Genomic DNA, 21,965 nt, shown 5'->3' with positions numbered 1-21,965 from the left:
TATGTAAACAGAGCAGATACGACCGGGGACTCGACTTAGAGAAGGTATGAAATACAAATGAGGAAATCCACTGAGATTAGCAACTATGACTAAGGGACGATTATTTTTATCCAGAGCCTGTGAACGATCACCTCTAAAACGGCAAAGCTGGTAGAATTTTCGCGTATTTACGGAAAGAGAAGAACAATGAAACTACCACTAGGCGTTAATTGGTTGGATATTCACGATCTTCACAGAACGTGGCGTTTGGAGGCTTGTCTGCTATGTAAAGTGGGATGAATAGTGATCTGTGGCATCTCTACCGAAAGAGCACAATGCTGGTGCACGCACAAGTGTTTCGGAGCACATCGTCATCGCACACTGCTGAACTTGGAGCTCCGCAGCAGACCATCCACACGTGTTCACAGTCGCTCGAAACGTGCAGCGGGCCACTGACGCATGCTGGTAGGAGCGGTATTGTGCTACTGGGGACTGTCTCCTCCTCTTGCCTGGGACTCGAGGTAGTAATCGAAGACAAACTGACAGCTGCCGACCATCTGTATCCCTTCATGCTTGATGTCTTCCCCGACGGCGATGTCATCTTTTAGAAGTACAACTGTTCGTGTTTTGGAGCCAGAGCCATGCCACAGTGGTTTGAGGAGATATATAGTGAACTCACATTAGTATCTGGGACACCAGACTCACCTGATGTAAATTGTGGGTCGCTATTAGGCGCCAGCACCGTGTATGCAAATCAGCGGCTCGTTATTTACGTTTAATGCCACATGCCGATCAACAAACTTTGGGATCCAGAATGAGATTTTCACTCTGCAGCGGGGTGTGTGCTGATATGAAACTTCCTCGCAGATTAAAACTGTGTGCCGGACCGAGACTCGAACTCTGGACCTTTGCCTTTCGCGGGAAAGTGCTTTACCAGCTGAGCTACCGAAGCACGACTCACGCCCCGTCCTCACAGCTTTACTTCTGCCAGTACCTCGTCTCCTCCCTTCCAAACTTTACAGAAGTGAAAATCTCATTCTGGAAACATTCCTCAGGCTGTGGTTAAGCCATGTCTCCGCAATATCCTTTCTTTCAGGAGTGCTAGCTGTGCAAGGTTCGCAGGAGAGCTTCTGTAAAATTTGGAAGGTAGGAGACGAGGTACTGCCAGAAGTAAAGCTTTGAGGACGGGGCGTGAGTCGTGCTTCGGTAGCTCAATTGGTAGAGCACTTGCCCGCGAAAGGCAAAGGTCCAGAATTCGAGTTTCAGTCCGGCACACAATTTTAATCTGCCAGGAAGCTTCAGACTTTCGGATCCCTGATACTCGGAATCAGTGATATATTATGAAGTTGGCCGTTAATTTTTTTTAAGGTTGGCTGCTGATTCTGCTCTTGGGTGCATACACAAACACTAAGTCTGAGATATTACTGTAGCGAGTGGTAGCGGGCGAACATTGTTGATAGTAGTCGGATGCAGCCTGACATGGACAGAAGCCGTGCCTCAGTAGAGTTTGTAGCCTCCCCTGGCCGTGCTAGTAGCGTCGGAGGAGAGTTTGGTATTAATCAAGGATTTTTTGGTAATTTGCCTTTCCGATTGACGTAGTTGCTGTTTGCTTGCGCACTGGAGGGATTATGTCACATCTGTGTATGCGTACATTGCGAGTACTATTCTATATTTGTTGTGACCTGGTACGTGATTACTGATTATAGAAATTGTGGAGTAATTAAAGTTTTCGAACTATTTAGGGAAAAGCAAGGTCTGAGTAAAGTTTGTCACTGTATGAATGTTCACTTTCAGAATATAGTAAAGTAAAAGGTTTTATTCGTTCCTTTTCGTGTTTGGCCAAACCCCTCCTGATAATTCAATTTCTATGTAAAAAAAAAACATCGAGTAGTTGCATCAGTAGTTGTGGCCCAGCATTGCACTCTGCAGGGATCACAGTATTTCTTCTGAATTATTTTAGCATGTTGCTGGTCAGGCAGTTGCAGAGGCTAGACGAGGTAAATTGTCTGTTGCGTACAGGAGCATTGCAGTATAACTGGTGGGGAACGTTAGAGTATATTTGAAAATTCACTGTCAGATACCAGATAATTGATTTTTCATTATTTGTAGGAAAAGTAATTTATTTCTGTTTTTTGTTCTTTATCAGAATACTGACATGTCCGGTAGCAGAAGGTTCCAGAAAACGTTTGAATACTGACATGTTGGAATATGGATTCTCAGAATACCTTTCACCAGTTTTTGATAGAACAAACAAATTTCATATTGCGTTGCAAAGATGCCGACAAACAAGCTATTAAGCAGGTGTTCACAAGGTGTATGCTTATCTTTTCAGTCTACTTTCGTTCGCTTTGTGATTTAGCGGACGTTGTTTTTCCGCTTTCGCTGTGTGCGCTACGAAACTTCGATACTGTGCCTCGTGAAACACCAAACATTTCGGGTACCTTGGTTACGGAAGCACACCCCAGACGATTTGCCTCCGTTCTAATTCACTGACCTCCGACGTACATCCACGTTATAAAAGCTATGAAGTACCTCCTAATATCGTGTCGGATCTCCTTTTTCCCGACGTAGTGCAGCATTTCGACGTGATATGGACTCGACAAGTCGCTGGAAGTCCACCACATAAATATGGAGACATGCTGCCTCTACAGCCGTCCGTAATTGCGAAAGTGTTACCGGTGCAGGATTTTGTGCACGAACTGAGCTGTCGATTATTTCCAATAAATGTTCGATAGGATTCATGTCGGAAGATCTGGGTGGCCAAATCATTCGCTCAAACCAATGCGAACATTTGTGGCTCGGTGACGTGGCGCATTTTCATCCATAAAGATTCCATCGTTGTTGAAGAAAATAAAGTCCTTGACTGGCGAAAAATGCTCTTCAGGTAACCGAACATATCCATCTCCAGTCAATGATAGGTTTAACTGGACCAGAGAATCCAGCACATCCCATGTAAACCAGCCCACACCATTATAGAACGTCCCACATCGATTTCTGCGATTATTTCACGCAGTGCTGCATTTATGTTAGCAGCGACAACTCTACGCAAACGCCGCTCCTGTCAATCGTTAAGTGAAAGCTGTGGGCCACTGAGCTGTCCATGGTGAAAGGTAACGCCTAGAATTTCGTATTGTTGGGCACTGTTGACAGTATGGACCTCGGGATATTGAATTTCCTAACGATTTCCGAAATGGAATGTCCCATGCGTCTACCTTCGGCTACCATTCCGCCTTCAGAGTCCCAAATCTTTTCAGACGAATCTCCTGAGTACACATCGCAGCTCCGCCAAAGCACTGCGCTTTTGTACCTTGTGTACACGATACTACCCGCATCTGTGTATGTGCATATCGCTATCCCATCACTTCAGTGCCATCAGTGTAAAGCACTCGCAACTACAGGATGACAATAACTGACCTATATGAAAAAAAAGGTAAATTAGTTACAAACTACGCTGTGCACATGTAAAGGTCAGTAAAGATATTCGAAATATCTTATGGCATGTTCGATGTGCCTGCCGTCATTGGCGATGATGTGGCCCAGGCGAGTATCAAAATTCTTTATGACCCACTGAAATGTCGGAAAATCGATGCTGTCGATGACCTCCTGTATTTGTTTCCAGCTTAGCAAAGGTTTTGGGGATTGAGCCGTGCTGTGGCACGCGTTCGTGCTGTTTGTAGGTTTCCGCTCTCTCTTGGAGGCCACACGGTATCGTTTAGTTGGCATGGTGGCGGTTGTTTGTCGTCTTCTCGTGTTGACTGGCGCCGCTCGGTTTTGCAAGCGTTGCCTGTCCGCTAGTGGCAGCAGCAGCGGTTGTCGATATGTAGTAACTATTGACCTATCCTTGCGTCGACGTCGTGGTTTTTCCGGGTCGTGTGAGTGTGCGTGTTCAGTTGGGGACTCAGGAGGAGCCAGGTCCGCGCAGTGCCAGAACACGCCGGGACCGCTGGCGACGCGCATGGACTGCTGGATGGAAGGGCTGTGGTCATGAGGGTGCACGACCTCGTCGTAAACCGGATCGACCAAGCTTTAAGATGAGTGCACTTCAATCCAAGAAGAGAAACCTCAGTCCGCAGCTCGTGGTCGTGCGGTAGCGTTCTCGCTTCCCACGCCCGGTTTCCCGGGTTCGATTCCCGGCGGGGTCAGGGATTTTCTCTGCCTCGTGATGACTGGGTGTTGTGTGCCGTACTTAGGTTAGTTAGGTTTAAGTAGCTCTAAGTTCTAGGGGACTGATGACCATAGATGCTAAGTCCCATAGTGCTCAGAGCCATTTGAACCATTTTTTGAAGAGAAATCTCCACCATTGTGATATCTCGCGATTGTCCAGTGACTTGGGTTCGTGTTTTTGCTCGTAGTGTCGTCCAGGCGAAGAGCAGCGAGTGGAGTGCTTGGGAAAAGCGGATCTGATTAGCTTTCCTCGACTTCTTATTACTGTTTACTGCGTTCAACTTGTTAGGATTTGTTAAGTTCAGCCAGCGGTAGTTTTTCTTGCCTGGTGGCCACTAACGCCACAGTTACCTGCCCTTGCGGTTAGTCTATGTAACGGCAGTGTACGTTTCCTCGCCTTGCCGTTGTTGTCCGGTAAGGCATGTAGTTTTGACATCTTTCTTGATTGTAGGCCAGTGGGTGATTCTTCTACTCTGGTGGTAGTGATTCTTTTCTCGTTCCGGGCGCTCTAAGCACAGTAGCGTATTATTCCATCGTTGCATTTGGTTTATCCGACGTCAGGTAGCTTCAGCAAGAATATCATTAGTCATTCGTTAGACTGATACTACCTCATCGCTCGGGTAACTGTTTGTTGCCAGACCTCCTCAGAGGTCGATTCCTTGAGCACCGTCTGTGGCCCCTTGGTTCTAGCAAGACGTGTGTTGTAAAGGGAGGGCTGTTGCCAGTAGTTCAGTAGAACGCTCCTTCAGCCTACGTCTTCTGCGGGTATAATCTGCCTCAGTATCCTTTATGTATTGGTCCTTGTGTTTTCTTATTGTATTATTTATTACAATACCTAGTAATCCCTTCATTAAAGGTTACATATGTCTAGTTAATATTTCCGGTCGCCTTCTGGAATAAATTTAGCAGTGTAGTGTTCAGTGGATGTTAAGGGTTGTGTTACAAAGTTTACTATCATCTTATTTCACCCGTTTGTTGATCAGTTGCTAATTTTTAAGTAACCTTTCCTATTGTATTTGCTTTTTACAGCAGGTTTCTAAATGTTTTATATTATTGCCGTTCCTGTCGTGCAAGGCCTTCGGCCGTGATTGTGGTCATTTGCCTTAAAATTCTAATTTGGTAATTGTATTTACGCAGTAAGCCTTTAAAACCTTATTTGCTGCCATTCCTGGCGTCTGATGCCTTCTGCTGTGTTTGTGGCGACTTGCCTTTAATATTTCAATACCTGTAATTTGTAAGTTGGAGTGAGTTTTAAACAATTCTTAAGTTATTCCCATTCATGGTGTGTAAGGCTTTCTGCCCGGATGACAGAGGCTTGCTTTTAAAACATTATCTGCTGTATCTGTATTTAATGGTGATTTGCTAAACTGTAACTCACTGAAAACACTATTATTTATACGGTTGTTTATTCCTTCATGAGACGCCCGCTAAATCCACTGGGCAGAACAGGTAACAAGATTGTGGAAAGGGCCAAGGGTTGAAGTCAGTTTCTGTTTCCAACTGTCATTTATTGTAATTTAGCAACTCTTTGACGGCTGAAGGCCTCCAACAAGAAATATTAACAAGATAAAAATCCAATTAAGATAGCAATAAAATAATTCAAAAAAACATTATACGCAAGGATCAATACAACAATTAATTTCCGACATTATAGAATATATTACCATGGACCTTTAAATGTAAAAGGCCAACAAGAAATCTTTAAAAAAAATCAAAAATTCAATTACGATAGCAAAAAAATTATTTGAAACCCAAAAGACAACATATACAAGGTGCAACACAAATGGCTGATGGCAACAATTAAACTTCAAAATTTCAAAATATAGTTCCATAATGTTTAAAGGCAGAAGGCCGATGTGTTTAAGCTTGAAAGTTAAATTTAAAAATAATTTTGCAAAATTTTAAGAAACAAACAATAACCACAAGCTTAAAACTTAAAATAGCTGACAGCAGACAGTTAAACACCGGTGGCACTCAGAAGGCTTCCAGGGAGGTCGGCCTGCCCTCGTTCACTTAGGTGAGACAGGCAGGTGGTGAGCCCACTTATGCTTGATCCATCGGAACCCAACCATGGGGCAGCCACGGACCGACACACACAACAGCTTGCTTCCTGTCAACCAGTACATGAGAACCCCAAACGGGAATGTTACAAACGTGATAATCCACAGTGGACTACGTATTAACTGTCAAAATTACACACCATGTTGGACAGTAACAATAGATGAGGAAAGGACACTGCCTGAAACTACGTTAGTGGCCAGGGCAGGTAACCGGAACACTAACGGCCACTAAGCAGAAAATTTCGCTGGTACACTCGAATTTGAAAACAGAATACTAACGGCCACAAGACAGAAAATTCCACTGGTGTCCTCAAATCATAGTCGACCAAAACATTTAATTGCACCGCACGGCGGCTAAATCTCAGCATTAGAACCACTCGGTGTTGCTCACTTGAAAACGTCCCCAACAGCAAACCACGGAAGCGGACCACCATAACATGAATAGATGTGGCTTAGGTAGTTGAAACCACTTCTCAACTTTGACGTCCTGAGTCGGCGAACCACGAAGCGCGTAGCGATCGGACAGCTCCACACACACTCCGACATTGCGCAGGGACTGCCAGCGGCCCCAGCCGACTGCAACGCGCGGAGAATTTTCCTCGTCCTCAACAACCGACCGACTCTCTTCAGAATGCCGACAACATCTAAAATCGTCTTCAGTGGAAATAACGCCAGCTACACACACAACCCGACAACACTTGCACGAAGACCTGAACGATACACAACCGTAACTAAGCACACACGAAGTCAAATCGGGAGTCGATGCACAAACATACACACACAGCCGACCCATGACCGATTGGCGACCCACCAAGACCGTGGCCCGGCTCAAGTGATGCGTGGCGGTAATGGTCGGGCGAGCCATGTTGATCCAGACCTCATCGCTGCTCCAACCCGACTGCACTAGTGCCGCACTGCAACTCCCGACTGGCAGTCTGGGCTCCAGACACGTTCCAACTGACTGGCAGCCCGAACTCGCGACCCGAACTGCTGACGTGAACTCGCTAACTGAACTGACTAGCTACGAGAGACAACCAGGAAGTAATAGCAGTTGACCAAAGATAGTACTAGAGGGGATATATCGATACGCGCTGCTAACGCCGCTCAGGGTCAGGCAAAGCAGCAACTCGGTGACAGTAGTAATTGAAATTAACGTAGTGAGATGGAAGTACGTTAAAAACAGGGTGTCAAATACATGATGGCGGGAACACGAGCCACGCACGGCTCACTTCATTAATAACGTTTGGTATTTTTATTTATTGTTGAGTCTGAATTACTGGTTTAACATAAATTGTGTGCAACTGTAAAAGGCAACCAATAGTAACCGAATCTGCCTTGGGAGTCCCTTATGGTCGATTCCGGAGAATATGGTGGCCAATCGAGGCCAATGCCAGTTGCCTCTGGGTACCCCACCTACACCTGCTTCGATGGGCTCGAGCTCCGTCTTACGTGAACCACATCTTGTCGAAATCAGGGCCTCTCTTGATAATGGGAAGAAATCATCTTCCAAAACCTTCACCGACCGTTTGATAGTGATCGTGTCTTCAAGGAATATCACACCCATTATTCAGTGACTAGGTACTGCATACCACACAGTCACCCGTTGAGGGTGAAGAAACTTTTCGATTGCGAAATGCGGATTGTCAGCCCCCAAATGCGCTAATTTTGCTTATTGACGAAGCCACTCAAATGAAAGCGGGCTTCGTCTACTAAACCAAACCATGCATGAGCATACTAATTACCACCCTACCGTGCAGTTTGAACATCCTAACGCAAACCGTTCAGACGTTAGAACGACCTTTTTTTCATATAATTCAGTAATTGTCACCTTGTGCATAGAAAACTGTTCTCGCCATTCCTCATTCAGAGTCTTTTAATTACCGACTTGTGCCCATAACCACGTTGAAACCTTTTCACATGAATCACCTGAGTACAAATCACAGCTCCGCCAATGGTCTGCGCCCTTGTACCCTACAAGGTATGTGGTCAAATATAACAGTGGCACATACAGCCGTTGCCTAGCTTCAATTACGTTGTAGGGCACATTTCTTGCCGTGTTTCCTTATTATTGTCCAATCCCTGTAGAACTATAGCCAGTGTGTGGGATGTTAGCTACACATTTGTTTCTCTTTTTCTTCCGTGATCTAGCTTGTGCTTGATTTCCTTTGTTTTTCTCAGTACTGAGTCAGCCAGTGAAGCAGTTAAGTCTCAGTCAACTGCAATCTGTATCATAAAATTTATTTCCTATCCAGTGTTATCATGGTGCGAGTACATTTTATATGGCGTGCTTGTTTGTTAATCTCTGGGTTACATGAAGAAACCGGGATTGTGGTTTTGGGTGTAGCTCACGACTAATGTTCCTAGTAATTGGAATTACACACATCAAAAGAAGTTTAGCTTCACCACGGTTCCCAGAACTCCAGAACATAGAAGTTGTCTGTGGATATTGTATCACAGACACTGTGTCTTTGACTGTTCAGAGATGTCACTAAACCCGCCCAAAGATGTAAACAACCATGCATGGTTCAAATGGCTCTGAGCACTATGGGACTTAAGATCTGTGGTCATCAGTCCCCTAGAAATTAGAACTACTTAAACCTAACTAACCTAAGGACATCACACACATCGATTCCCGAGGCAGGATTCGAACCTGCGACCGTAGCGGTCACGCGGTTCCAGACTGAAGCGCCTAGAACCGCGCGGCCACACCGGCCGGCAACCATGCATGAGCAGCGCCTATTAGGTGGACGGGGTCCGAAAGCCGATCAGTTCCAGTCACTCCACCAGGAAGGAAGTACACAGCTCGTGTTATCTGTAGTTCAACCATGCCTAGACGGTCAATACCGCGGTTCGATCGCGCCCGCATTGTTACTGTGTGCCGGGAGCGGCTCTCAACAAGAGTAGTGTCTAGGCGTCTCGGAGTGAATCAAAGCGATGTTGTTCGGACTTGGAGGAGATACAGAGAGACAAAAACTGTCGACGACACGCCTCGCTCAGGCCACCCAAGGGCTACTACTGCAGTGGATGACTGCTACCTACGGATTATGGCTCGGAGGAACCCTGACAGCAATGCCTCCCTGTTAAATAATGATTTTAGTGCAGCCACAGGACGTCGTGTTACGACTCAAACTGTCTGCAAGAGGCTGCATGATGCGCAACTTCACTCCTTACGTCCACGGCGAGGTCCATCTTTGCAACTACGACACCGTGCAGCACGGTACATATGGGCCCAACAACATGCCGAATGGACCACCCAGGGTTAGCATCACGTTCTCTTCACCGATGAGTGTCGCATATGCCTTCAACCAGACAATCGTCGGAATCGTGTTTAGAGACAACCCAGTCAGGCTGAGCACCTTAGACATACTGTCCAGCGAGTGCAGCAAAGTGTATTTTCCATGCTGTTTTGGGGCAGCATTATGGGGGCCGACATACGCCGCTGGTGGTCATGGAAGGTGGCTGAGCCGTGCGTGCGTGTTCATGGCATATCTCATCTGACATACTCTTTTCACTGTACTACCACCTCGTTATGTTAATATCAATTACTGGTGTCACTGAGTTGTCGCCTTGCCTGCCCGTGAGCGGCAGCAGCGGCGCTTATCGACATAAGCCCTGGTGTGTTATCTTTGCTGACTGCTATTACTTCCCGGTTGTCGTGTGTTCTGGCAGCGAGTTGTAAGGCGCCTGCATGCAGTTCGGACTTGTCATTCCTAGAGTTGGGACGCGGCGGAAGGCGGTCGGGTTGGAGCAGTAGTGAGGCCTGGATAGCCGTGACTCGCCCGACCGTCGCCGGCACACACGACTTGAACTGTGGACGGTCTTGGTTGATCGACGGTTGGTCGTCTTACCGGACGACGTGTATTTCCTAGGCGGTCGCTTCTGGATTGGCGGTGTGTTTCTCAACTCGTGGTTCGGCTGTGTCACTGCTCGGTCACTGCTTTTGGCATTGGTTGCGTTCTTCGTCCTAGTGTTTGTGAAATTTTGTGTAGTTTGTGGTGTCGACGGCTCAGTTAATTTTGTGCTGTCTCCGTGCTGGTGTGCGAGGAGTCGGTCGGTTGGTGTGAATCAGCCAGGAAATCTCCACGCGGCGCAGTGGGCCGGGCCCACTGGCAGTCTCTACGCTGTGTCGGAGTGTGTGGGAGCTGTTCCGATTGTTACGGGGTTCGTGGTTCACCGACCCAGGACATCAAAGTTGAGTGGTGATTTAATTACCGAAGCCAGACTGTTCACATTGTGCCACTGGTTTTCATGGTTGGTTGTTGGGGAGTATTCCCATGAGCAACAGCGAGCGTTCGAGTTGGTGAAAGTTTGGCCTTCATCCGGTTAATTTTAACCGTATGTTGGTTATTTGAAGTCCAAGTGCACCAGCGGAATTTTCTTCCTTGTGACCGTTAGCGTTCCGGTTACCTGCCCTGGCCGCTGACGTAAAATTCAGGCAGTGTTCTTTCCTTAGTGTGTTGTCACTGTCCAACACGTGTGTTAAGTTTTGACAGCTTATGCATACTTGGTTGTGCGCGGCTACGCCTTTACTTTTTGGCTTTGGAGTTCCTTGTGCACTGGTCGGGTGGAAAGCAAGTCGTCTTGTCGGTGGGTCCGTTGACTTTCTCGTGGTTGGGTTGCCGGCGGATAGGATACAGCTGGGCCGACTACCTGTCTCCCCTAAGCAAATGTTAATACTTCAAGTGCAGACCGACCCCCAGAAACTTCTGAGCGCCGCTGGGTGTACCGCCTTTTCTTATTGGTGTTTGATTGTGTATTTTAATGGCTTGTAGGCGATGGTTTGATTTTGTATGCTTTTGGTTGGGTTTCAAATAATGGGCCTTCGGCCGCTTTAAAATTGAAAGTTCGTTACTTGTCAAGTCTTGCATTGTGTGGGCCTTCAGCCTCATTAAAAGTATTTTTCAATAAAGCTTTGAGCTTTCTGCCTTTTGAAGATTTATTGTAGATGTGTTTTTCAATAATGGGCCTACAGCCGCTTTAAAATTTAAATTCCTTACTTGTTAAATCTTAGATTGTTGAGCCTTCAGCCTGTGTAAAGTATTTTTTAAGGTAAAACTTTGGGCCTTGTGCCTACCAAAATTTATTTTAGTTGTTTTAAGTAACCAGACTTCAGCCGTTTTTAAATTAAAGTTCTTGTCTTTCAAGTATCAGACTGTGTGGGGTCTTCAGCCTAATTGAAGATAAGGCCTTCTGTCTTGTGCTTTTCTTAAAATTAATCTTACCTGCAGTCTTAAATCATGGGCCTTCAGCCGTCTTTAAATTAAACTTGTTTGCTTTTCAAGTGTTAGCTTTGTTGGGCCTTCAGCCAGGTTATAGAACTTACTTGCGTGAGGCTTTCTGCCTTCTAAATATTCTGTTTTGAGTCTAAATGTTAAGTTAATGGCTTTCAGCTGTTTTTAATTTTAAGTAGTTGTGCACCTAAGGCATAATATTGTGTGGCCTATTCAGCCGATAACTAAGTACAAAAATTTTTGCTGTATAGTTTGGACAACTAAATAAAGTTATATGTGTTTGAGTGTAACTGACAGCGCCCTTTAGGCCCCTTTCCACAATTCCGACTACCTGTTCTGTCCTGCGGACTTAAGCAGGGCGTTTTAGTGCCGTAACGGCTGTACGATACGTGAATGCCATCCTCCGATCGATAGAGCAACAATATCGGCAGCATATTGTCGAGGCATTCGTCTTCATGGACGACAAATCGCGTCCCCATCGTGCACATTTTGTAAATAATTTCTTTCAGGATAACGACATCGGTCGACTAGAGTGGCCAGCATGTTGTCCAGACGTGAACCCTATCGAACATGCCTGGGATAGACGTGACCCAACAACGGCTCTGAGGGATCTACGAGGAATCGTCGTCGTGGAGTGGGACAATCTGGACCAACAGTGCCTTGATAACCTTGTGGGTAGTATGCCACGATGAATACAGGCATGCGTCAATGCAAGAGGACGTGGTGCTGTATATTAGAGGTACCTGTGTGTACAGCAATCTGGACCACGAGCTCTGAAGGTCTTGCTGTATGGTGGTTCAACATGCAAAGAATGGTTTTCATGAGGAGTAAAAAGGGCGGAAATGATGTTTATTTTATCCCCATCCCAAATTTCTGTACTGGTTCCGAAACTCTCGGAACCGAGGTGATGCAAAACTTTTTGATGTGTGTTTTTCTCATCATGCGAAAAACAAAGAAAAATTGTGACTCGCAGCAGAAAAAGTTATTTCATGGCTAACATTGCCATATTGTAGTTCCATAAAGGCGAACACTTAAGGTACAGTGTTAGCAGTTGTGCCACGGAAGAGGGCAGTGAAGCTGTGGAGCGAGCGAGAATTGGAGAGTGGTGAGGCGGTCTTGAGGACACTCCGACCTCGGGCGCCGGCTCTGGGGGCCGGCCGCCGCCACCTCCTCCTCTGCCCTGCGGCCAATTTGCCGGCAATGCGGCGGCACTGAGGGCCCGGCGATACAGCGCCGACGCCGGCAGCCCCCTGACTTCACCCGGTCACAACACCGCCCACCCGCCCCCCTCCAGCTGCCGACGCGCCGCCGACAATGCGGGCCGGGAAATAGTCATTTGGCCCTCCAGCCGATAGACCCTCAGTACTGCAGGGCCGCTGATGGCGCTGCGTTTCCCCTCCTCAGTGTTGACACGCGGTAGGCTGCAGCAGAAAAAGGGCTCCAATTTTGTGGCAAGCAGGCAAATTTGTTCCCTAAGAACAGTACTGGAGTAAAAAATTTATCCGGACTGCATCATGTTGAAATTGTGACAATAACGTATGAATGTCATTGTTGTTTTCCTAAAAATCACTTTGTATTTCGTCAGCTGGTAATACGTATTTAGCGCGGACAATTCTTTCCGAAAACGAGGACCAAAGTTACAGTGAGTTTTGTGCAAGCATATTCCACCTAGCGACAATGGTATGAAACCAAGCAGCATGAGATCCCGAACTAAGAACTGCTCTGGAGGGTGCTATCAGCCCAGCGACAAAAATAGGAAGAACTGTATCTCGCGTCGGTCGGCCGTCGTAATTTAATATATTATTATTATGTTGATTGTTGCCGACTTACGTGGTGGGCCTTAATAAAAATGATATTTCATTCAATTTTGATTTACGATTAAATGCTTTTGTGAAGTTCTCCTTTTTAACAATATTAATCTTAAATTATTTGTTACGTTAATGAATGTTAGACTCGCTGGATCTTAAAACATGAGCATATAAGTTGAACAATGGAATAAATTTTTCATATTAATTTCCTCGGCTAGTCAGTTCACTTTAAAGCAAAAAATCTTTAGTTGTTAATTACAATTGCGGCCCACACACGCGCGTGAGTATTTTTTCTTACCTCCGCTAACCATTGCATTGTAGTCGGAGTCCTGGCTCCGGCTCTCGGCTGTGGTACTTCAAATAAGAACCTTAAAGCTACATATTTTCTGCAACATCCGGCGGCTGTGGCGTAAAATGAATATTATGTTAATAGCGGGCGAGTTTTTCGCTTCTGCTAATTTTTTATAAGTTAATATAGCCACGTAATGGCGTCGTTGGCTGCATCGCCTGCTGCGATTGTTGAACTGTAAATTACTCGAATGCAGGTTAATTAAAAGGAAGGCGGACATGAAATCGGGATCACCTCTTACAAATTAAAAGTGAACAATAATATTAAATCATTATATTATCTTCTTAATTAGTACAAATATGCTTACATTTGAAAGCACTCGCAAGATGTCCGTCTACACGCAACCAAGTCAAGAGAAGAAGTGAAGACGACTAAAAACTAAACAAAAGAGCGTATCTTTAGATCATTTTGTTATATTTCTTTGCCCTCGAAACTTACACAGAGAAATTATTATAATACGGATAAATGAGAAAATGTATATTACCCAATTTTTAAATGTCTCTTCTTTATAAATACTATCTTTTAAGTCTTTTATTATTATTATTTCGCTGGGGACGCTATATATACTACATTCTTTTCTGCATTGTGTATGAAATGTGTTAACTGTTAAAACGTTTAATGCTACGATATTGTAAAATGAAAAACAAAGAACTAAGTAATATTACAAAACGCATTATGTATTTTAATAGAGAGAAATCGTTAGGAATAATTACCTGTAATGTAAGTTACGGGGAGTATTGCGGCACGAAGCAGGTTATGCGATCCCGCATTTTTCAGTAGTTGTAGTCTTGCAGAATCGTTGTTATGATTTATGTCTCTAAGGATCATGGAGGAAAGTTGCTTTTGTAAAAGTGAGTGAGCACACACTAGAGTGCATCAGACAACTGTATCAACAACGCTACTTACGAAAAAGCTGTTCTTCGTTTCACTGGGTTGACTGTGGCTCTGTTTCGGCGTATAAGGAGAAGCGAGTATTACGATGGTAATGTGGATATATAAATGCTTGTGATAAATGCTGGCTAGTATATCATACTAAGTATTTAGCAGCTTGTATGTGGTGCAAGCTATGGTCAAGAACTGTAAAACATAACGGATACAGCAGTTCGAAAATTTGCGCAGTATTTTCGGCTGAGCCCGTGGACTGCTCACTACAGCAACCGAACAATTGAGTAGTTGTATTCTCAGTGTTATTAAAATTTCTGAACAAGTTGTGTAGCACCCATAACTGAAAGTGAAGTTGTGAATGAATATCTTTCCAATGTGATATGTGAAATTTTTGAATAATTATTCGTTTATGTGTTTTTATTCATAAAGGATAAGTGAATCCAAATTTGATTCCTTTGAATACCATCGTTTTCCGTATTCAACAGTCATTACAGCAAAATTGCACAACGGGAAAACAGTTTCCAACATCTAAAAACGGTAATCTAGTTTCTCCATGTAAAGTATCATCTAGATGGGAATTACGCCTAGAAGCTAATGTCAAAAAAGGTTTCTTTAATTTTTTTTTCTTGTCAATATTCTGACTTGTTTGATGCGGCCCGCCACGAATTCCTGTCCTGTGCTAACCTCTTCATCTCAGTGTAGCACTTGTAACCTATATCCTCAGTTATTTGCTGGATGTATTCCAATCTCTGTCTTCCTCTACAGATTTTGCCCCCTACAGCTCCCTCTAGTACCACGGAAGTCATTCATCATGTCTTAACAGATGTCCTAACACCCTGCCCCTTCTCCCTATCAGTGTTTTCAACATGTTGCTTTCCTCTCCGATTCTGCCCAGAACCTCCTCATTTCGTACCTTACCAATCCACCAAATTTTCCAAAAAATCGGTTCGAATGGCTCTGAGCACTATGGGTCATCAGTCCCCTAGAACTTAGAACTACTTAAACATAACTAACCTAAGGACATCACACACATCCATGCCCAATGCAGGATTCGAACCTGCTACCGTAGCGGTTTCTTCCTCAAATTAAGGCCGATATTTGATATTAGTAGAATTCTCCTGGTCAGGAATGCCCTTTCTGCCACTGCTAGTCTGCTTTTGAAGTCGTTCTTGCTCCGTCCTCGGTCATTAGTTATTTTACAGCCTAGGTAATAGAATTCCTTAACTTCATCTACTTCGTGATCATCAATCCTGATGTTAAGTTACTCGCTGTTCTTATTTCTACAATTTCTCATAACCTTCGTTTTTATTGGATTTACTCTCAATTCATACTCTGCCGTCATTAGGCTGTTCTTTCAGTTCAACAGATCGTGGAATTCTTCTTCACTTTCACTCAAGATGTCAATGTCAATAGCGAATCGTATCATTGATATCCTTTCAACTTGAATTTTAAAACCACTCCTGAAACGTTCGTTTATTTCCATCATTGCTTCCACGATGTACAAATAGAACAGCAGTGACGAAAGGCTAGATTCTTGTCTTGCACCGTTTTTAATACGAGCAATTCGTTCATGGTCGTCCACTCTTATTATTCCCCCTTGGCGTTAGTACATACTGTATTTGACCCGTCTCTCCCTCTAGCTTACCACTACTTTTTCTCAGAATTTAGAACGTCTTGCATCATTTTACATTGTCCAACGCTCTTTCGACAAATCCTATGAACGTGTCTTGATTCGTGCCCTTAGCTTTCCTAAAGCCTAATTGATAGTCATCTAGCGCACCCTCAGTTTTCCTTTCCATTCTTCTGTATATTATTCTTGTAAGCAACTTAGATATATAAGTGCTGTTAAGCTGATTGTGCGATAACTCTCGCACATGCTAGCTCTTGCCGTCTTCGTAATTGCGTGGATGATGCTTTTCCGAAAGTCAGATGGTATGTCGCTAGACTCATACACTCCTGGAAATGGAAAAAAGAACACATTGACACCGGTGTGGCAGACCCACCATACTTGCTCCGGACACTGCGAGAGGGCTGTACAAGCAATGATCACACGCACGGCACAGCGGACACACCAGGAACCGCGGTGTTGGCCGTCGAATGGCGCTAGCTGCGCAGCATTTGTGCACCGCCGCCGTCAGTGTCAGCCAGTTTGCCGTGGCATACGGAGCTCCATCGCAGTCTTTAACACTGGTAGCATGCCGCGACAGTGTGGACGTGAACCGTATGTGCAGTTGACGGACTTTGAGCGGGGGCGTATAGTGGGCATGCGGGAGGCCGGGTGGACGTACCGCCGAATTGCTCAACACGTGGGGCGTGAGGTCTCCACAGTACATCGATGTTGTCGCCAGTGGTCGGCGGAAGGTGCACGTGCCCGTCGACCTGGGACCGGACCGCAGAGACGCACGGATGCACGCCAAGACCGTAGGATCCTACGCAGTGCCGTAGGGGACCGCACCGCCACTTCCCAGCAAATTAGGGACACTGTTGCTCCTGGGGTATCGGCGAGGACCATTCGCAACCGTCTCCATGAAGCTGGGCTACGGTCCCGCACACCGTTAGGCCGTCTTCCGCTCACGCCCCAACATCGTGCAGCCCGCCTCCAGTGGTGTCGCGACAGGCGTGAATGGAGGGACGAATGGAGACGTGTCGTCTTCAGCGATGAGAGTCGCTTCTGCCTTGGTGCCAATGATGGTCGTATGCGTGTTTAGCGCCGTGCAGGTGAGCGCCACAATCAGGACTGCATACGACCGAGGCACACAGGGCCAACACCCGGCATCATGGTGTGGGGAGCGATCTCCTACACTGGCCGAACACCACTGGTGATCGTCGAGGGGACACTGAATAGTGCACGGTACATCCAAACCGTCATCGAACCCATCGTTCTACCATTCCTAGACCGGCAAGGGAACTTGCTGTTCCAACAGGACAATGCACGTCCGCATGTATCCCGTGCCACCCAACGTTCTCTAGAAGGTGTAAGTCAACTACCCTGGCCAGCAAGATCTCCGGATCTGTCCCCCATTGAGCATGTTTGGGACTGGATGAAGCGTCGTCTCACGCGGTCTGCACGTCCAGCACGAACGCTGGTCCAACTGAGGCGCCAGGTGGAAATGGCATGGCAAGCCGTTCCACAGGACTACATCCAGCATCTCTACGATCGTCTCCATGGGAGAATAGCAGCCTGCATTGCTGCGAAAGGTGGATATACACTGTACTAGTGCCGACATTGTGCATGCTCTGTTGCTTGTGTCTATGTGCCTGTGGTTCTGTCAGTGTGATCATGTGATGTATCTGACCCCAGGAATGTGTCAATAAAGTTTCCCCTTCCTGGGACAATGAATTCACGGTGTTCTTATTTCAATTTCCAGGAGTGTACATTCTACATACCATCGTGAATAGTCGTTTTGTTGTCACTTACCCCAATGATTTTAGAAATTCTTATGGAATGTTATAAATCCCTTCCACCTTTTTCAATCTTAAGTCCTCCAAAGCTCTTTTTAATTCTGATTTTAGTACTGGAACCCCTATCCCTGCTAAATCTACTCCTGTTTCTTCTTCTATCACATCAGACTAATCTTCCCCATCAGAGAAGCTTTCATTGTATTCCTTCCACGTATCCGTTGTCTCCTCTGCATTTAACAATGGAATTCTCGTTCTACTCTTAATGTATCAACCCTTGCTTTTAATGACACCGAAGACTGTTTTGACTTTCCTGTATGCTGAGTCTGTGCTTCCGACAATCATATCTTTTTCGATGTCTTCGATTTTTTCCTGCAGCCATTTCGTCTTAGCTTCCCTTCAGTTCCTATTTATTTCATTCCTCAATTACTTGTATGTCTCCATTCCCAAGTGTCTCAGAACATTTTTGCACTTCCTCCTTCCATTGATCAGTTGAAGTATTTCTTCCGTTACTCATAGTTTCTTCGCAGTTACCTTCTTTGAATCAATGTTTTCCTTTCCAACTTCTGTTATCACCCTTTTTAGGAATGTCCATTCCTCTTCAACTGAACTGAGCTATTCCTTATTGCAGTATCTATAGCCTCAGAGATCTTCAAAAGCTTCTTGTCATTCCTTAGTAATTCCATATCCCACTTCTTTGCATATTTATTCTTCCTAACTTATGTCTTAAACTTCAGCCTACTCTTCACCACTAGTATATTGTGATCTGAGTCTATATCTGCTCCTTGGTACACCTTACAATCCAGTATCTGATTTCGGAATCTCTGTCTGCCCAAGACGTAGTCTAAAAGAAATCATCCCGTATCACCCGGCCTTTTGGAAGTATTCCTCCCTCTCTTGTGATTCTTGAACAGAGTATTCGCTATTACTAGCTGAAACTTGTTACAAAAATCAATTGGTCTTTCTCCTCTCGCATTATTTATCTCAAGTTCATATTCTCCTGTAACATTTTCTTCTACTGCTTCCCCTACAACTGCATGACTATTAGATTCTCATCCCCCTTTACATACTGTATTACCCTTTCAATATCTTCATACACTTTCTCCATCTCTTCATCTTCAGCTTGCTTCATAGGCATGTATACCTGAACTATCGTTGTCGGCGTTGGTTCGCTGTCGATTTTGATAAGAACAACCCTGTCACTGAATTGTTGACAGTAACACATTCTCTACGCTACCTCCCTATTCATAACAATTTCTACTCCCATTATATCATTTTCTTCTGCTATTGATATTACCCTGCAGTCATCTGTCCAGAAATCCTTGTCTTCTTTCCACTTCACTTCACTGACCCCTACTATATCTAGATTAAGCCTTTGGATTTCCCTTTTCATATTTTCTACTTTCCCTACCACGTTGCCGCTTTTGACATGTAGAGCGTTATCCTTTCGTTGATTATTCAGTGTTTCCCTCATTGAAACCTCCCCTTTAGCAGTCCCCTCCCGGAGATTCGAATAGGGCAGTATTCCGCAATCTTTTGCCGGTGGAGAGATCATCATGACACATCTTCAATTATAGGACACATATCCTGTGGTTACACATTACGTGTCTTTAATGCAGTGGTTTCCATTGCCTTCTGCAGCCTCATGCCGTTCATAATTGCTGATTCTTCCGCCTTTAGGGGCAGTTGCCCATCCCTAGGACAAGAGTGTGCCCTAAAGCTCTGTCCGCTCCTCCGCCCTCTTTGACAAGGTCGTTGGCAGAATGATGGGTGGCTTCTGATGTCGGAAGTCTTCGGCCGCCAGTGCTGATTATTCGTCAATAGGTAACGTAACAAAATCTTTATCATAAAGCATAGATACTCTGGTGATGAAAATGAGTGAAACAATACAATCGCTTTTGCGTGTTACAAAATGCAAGTGTTTGTAAAATACGAAGGCATGTTATTAAAATTTCGTTCAGCGTATTAAATATTTTCATATCATCACGAAAAAAGAAAATAAAGTTTTGCTTACTTTTACACACAGTAACAACCGATAAATAAATGATTTGCAAGTTTCTGAGTAAAACACCTCTCACAACAGTTAACACTGAGCCTTCAGTTCATATTTATGTTGATTGGGTATAATTAACTTCTGAATATTAATTAAAGTTGCTTACAGTAGATTGTAAAGTTACTTACATGTTTCTACGATGTGTTCGTTTATAAGTGTATACAAAGCCATGTGATTTTACTATGTTCTTACATGAGTCATGGTATGGTCCGTCCAATAGTCAATTCAAAGTGACGAATCGTTGAACAGCTTTATTAGCATTTCGTCCTCTACGCAACCAAAATTCCAGTTAATCATGTTTGTGAATTTAAAGGAACCGAAACATCGCAAAGTTCTTCATTGTAAGTTGAATAAGGATTTTTTCAGGAAAACATAACAGTCCACAATCGCTCCTAAGAGGTTTATTTTTAATTTTCAACATTCGAAAATAGGCTTTAAAGGGCGATCGAAAATTTTCTGTTTGAGGACGTTGCTGCACTGAACATGCAACGTAGCTCGACTTCGTTGCACACACACACTATATATATATATATATATATATATATATATATATATATATATATATATATATATACACTCCTGGAAATGGAAAAAAGAACACATTGACACCGGTGTGGCAGACCCACCATACTTGCTCCGGACACTGCGGGAGGCCTGTACAAGCAATGATCACACGCACGGCACAGCGGACACACCAGGAACCGCGGTGTTGGCCGTCGAATGGCGCTAGCTGCGCAGCATTTGTGCACCGCCGCCGTCAGTGTCAGCCAGTTTGCCGTGGCATACGGAGCTCCATCGCAGTCTTTAACACTGGTAGCATTCCGCGACAGCGTGGACGTGAACCGTATGTGCAGTTGACGGACTTTGAGCGAGGGCGTATAGTGGGCATGCGGGAGGCCGGGTGGACGTACCGCTGAATTGCTCAACACGTGGGGCGTGAGGTCTCCACAGTACATCGATGTTGTCGCCAGTGGTCGGCGGAAGATGCACGTGCCCGTCGACCTGGGACCGGACCGCAGCGACGCACGGATGCACGCCAAGACCGTAGGATCCTACGCAGTGCCGTAGGGGACCGCACCGCCACTTCCCAGCAAATTAGGGACACTGTTGCTTCTGGGGTATCGGCGAGGACCATTCGCAACCGTCTCCATGAAGCTGGGCTACGGTCCCGCACACCGTTAGGCCGTCTTCCGCTCACGCCCCAACATCGTGCAGCCCGCCTCCAGTGGTGTCGCGACAGGCGTGAATGGAGGGACGAATGGAGACGTGTCGTCTTCAGCGATGAGAGTCGCTTCTGCCTTGGTGCCAGTGATGGTCGTATGCGTGTTTGGCGCCGTGCAGGTGAGCGCCACAATCAGGACTGCATACGACCGAGGCACACAGGGCCAACACCCGGCATCATGGTGTGGGGAGCGATCTCCTACACTGGCCGAACACCACTGGTGATCGTCGAGGGGACACTGAATAGTGCACGGTACATCCAAACCGTCATCGAACCCATCGTCCTACCATTCCTAGACCGGCAAGGGAACTTGCTGTTCCAACAGGACAATGCACGTCCGCATGTATCCCGTGCCACCCAACGTTCTCTAGAAGGTGTAAGTCAACTACCCTGGCCAGCAAGATCTCCGGATCTGTCCCCCATTGAGCATGTTTGGGACTGGATGAAGCGTCGTCTCACGCGGTCTGCACGTCCAGCACAAACGCTGGTCCAGCTGAGGCGCCAGGTGGAAATGGCATGGCAAGCCGTTCCACAGGACTACATCCAGCATCTCTAGGATCGTCTCCATGGGAGAATAGCAGCCTGTATTGCTGCGAAAGGTGGATATACACTGTACTAGTGCCGACATTGTGCATGCTCTGTTGCCTGTGTCTATGTGCCTGTGGTTCTGTCAGTGTGATCATGTGATGTATCTGACCCCAGGAATGTGTCAATAAAGTTTCCCCTTCCTGGGACAATGAATTCACGGTGTTCTTATTTCAATTTCCAGGAGTGTATATATATATATATATATATATATATATATATATATATAT

Source organism: Schistocerca americana, chromosome 1, assembly GCF_021461395.2.
Source record: "Schistocerca americana isolate TAMUIC-IGC-003095 chromosome 1, iqSchAmer2.1, whole genome shotgun sequence".
In the NCBI taxonomy this organism is placed as follows: Eukaryota; Metazoa; Arthropoda; class Insecta; order Orthoptera; family Acrididae; genus Schistocerca; species Schistocerca americana.
The sequence above is the reverse complement of the archived record's forward strand: the minus strand, read 5'-3'. Positions refer to the sequence as shown.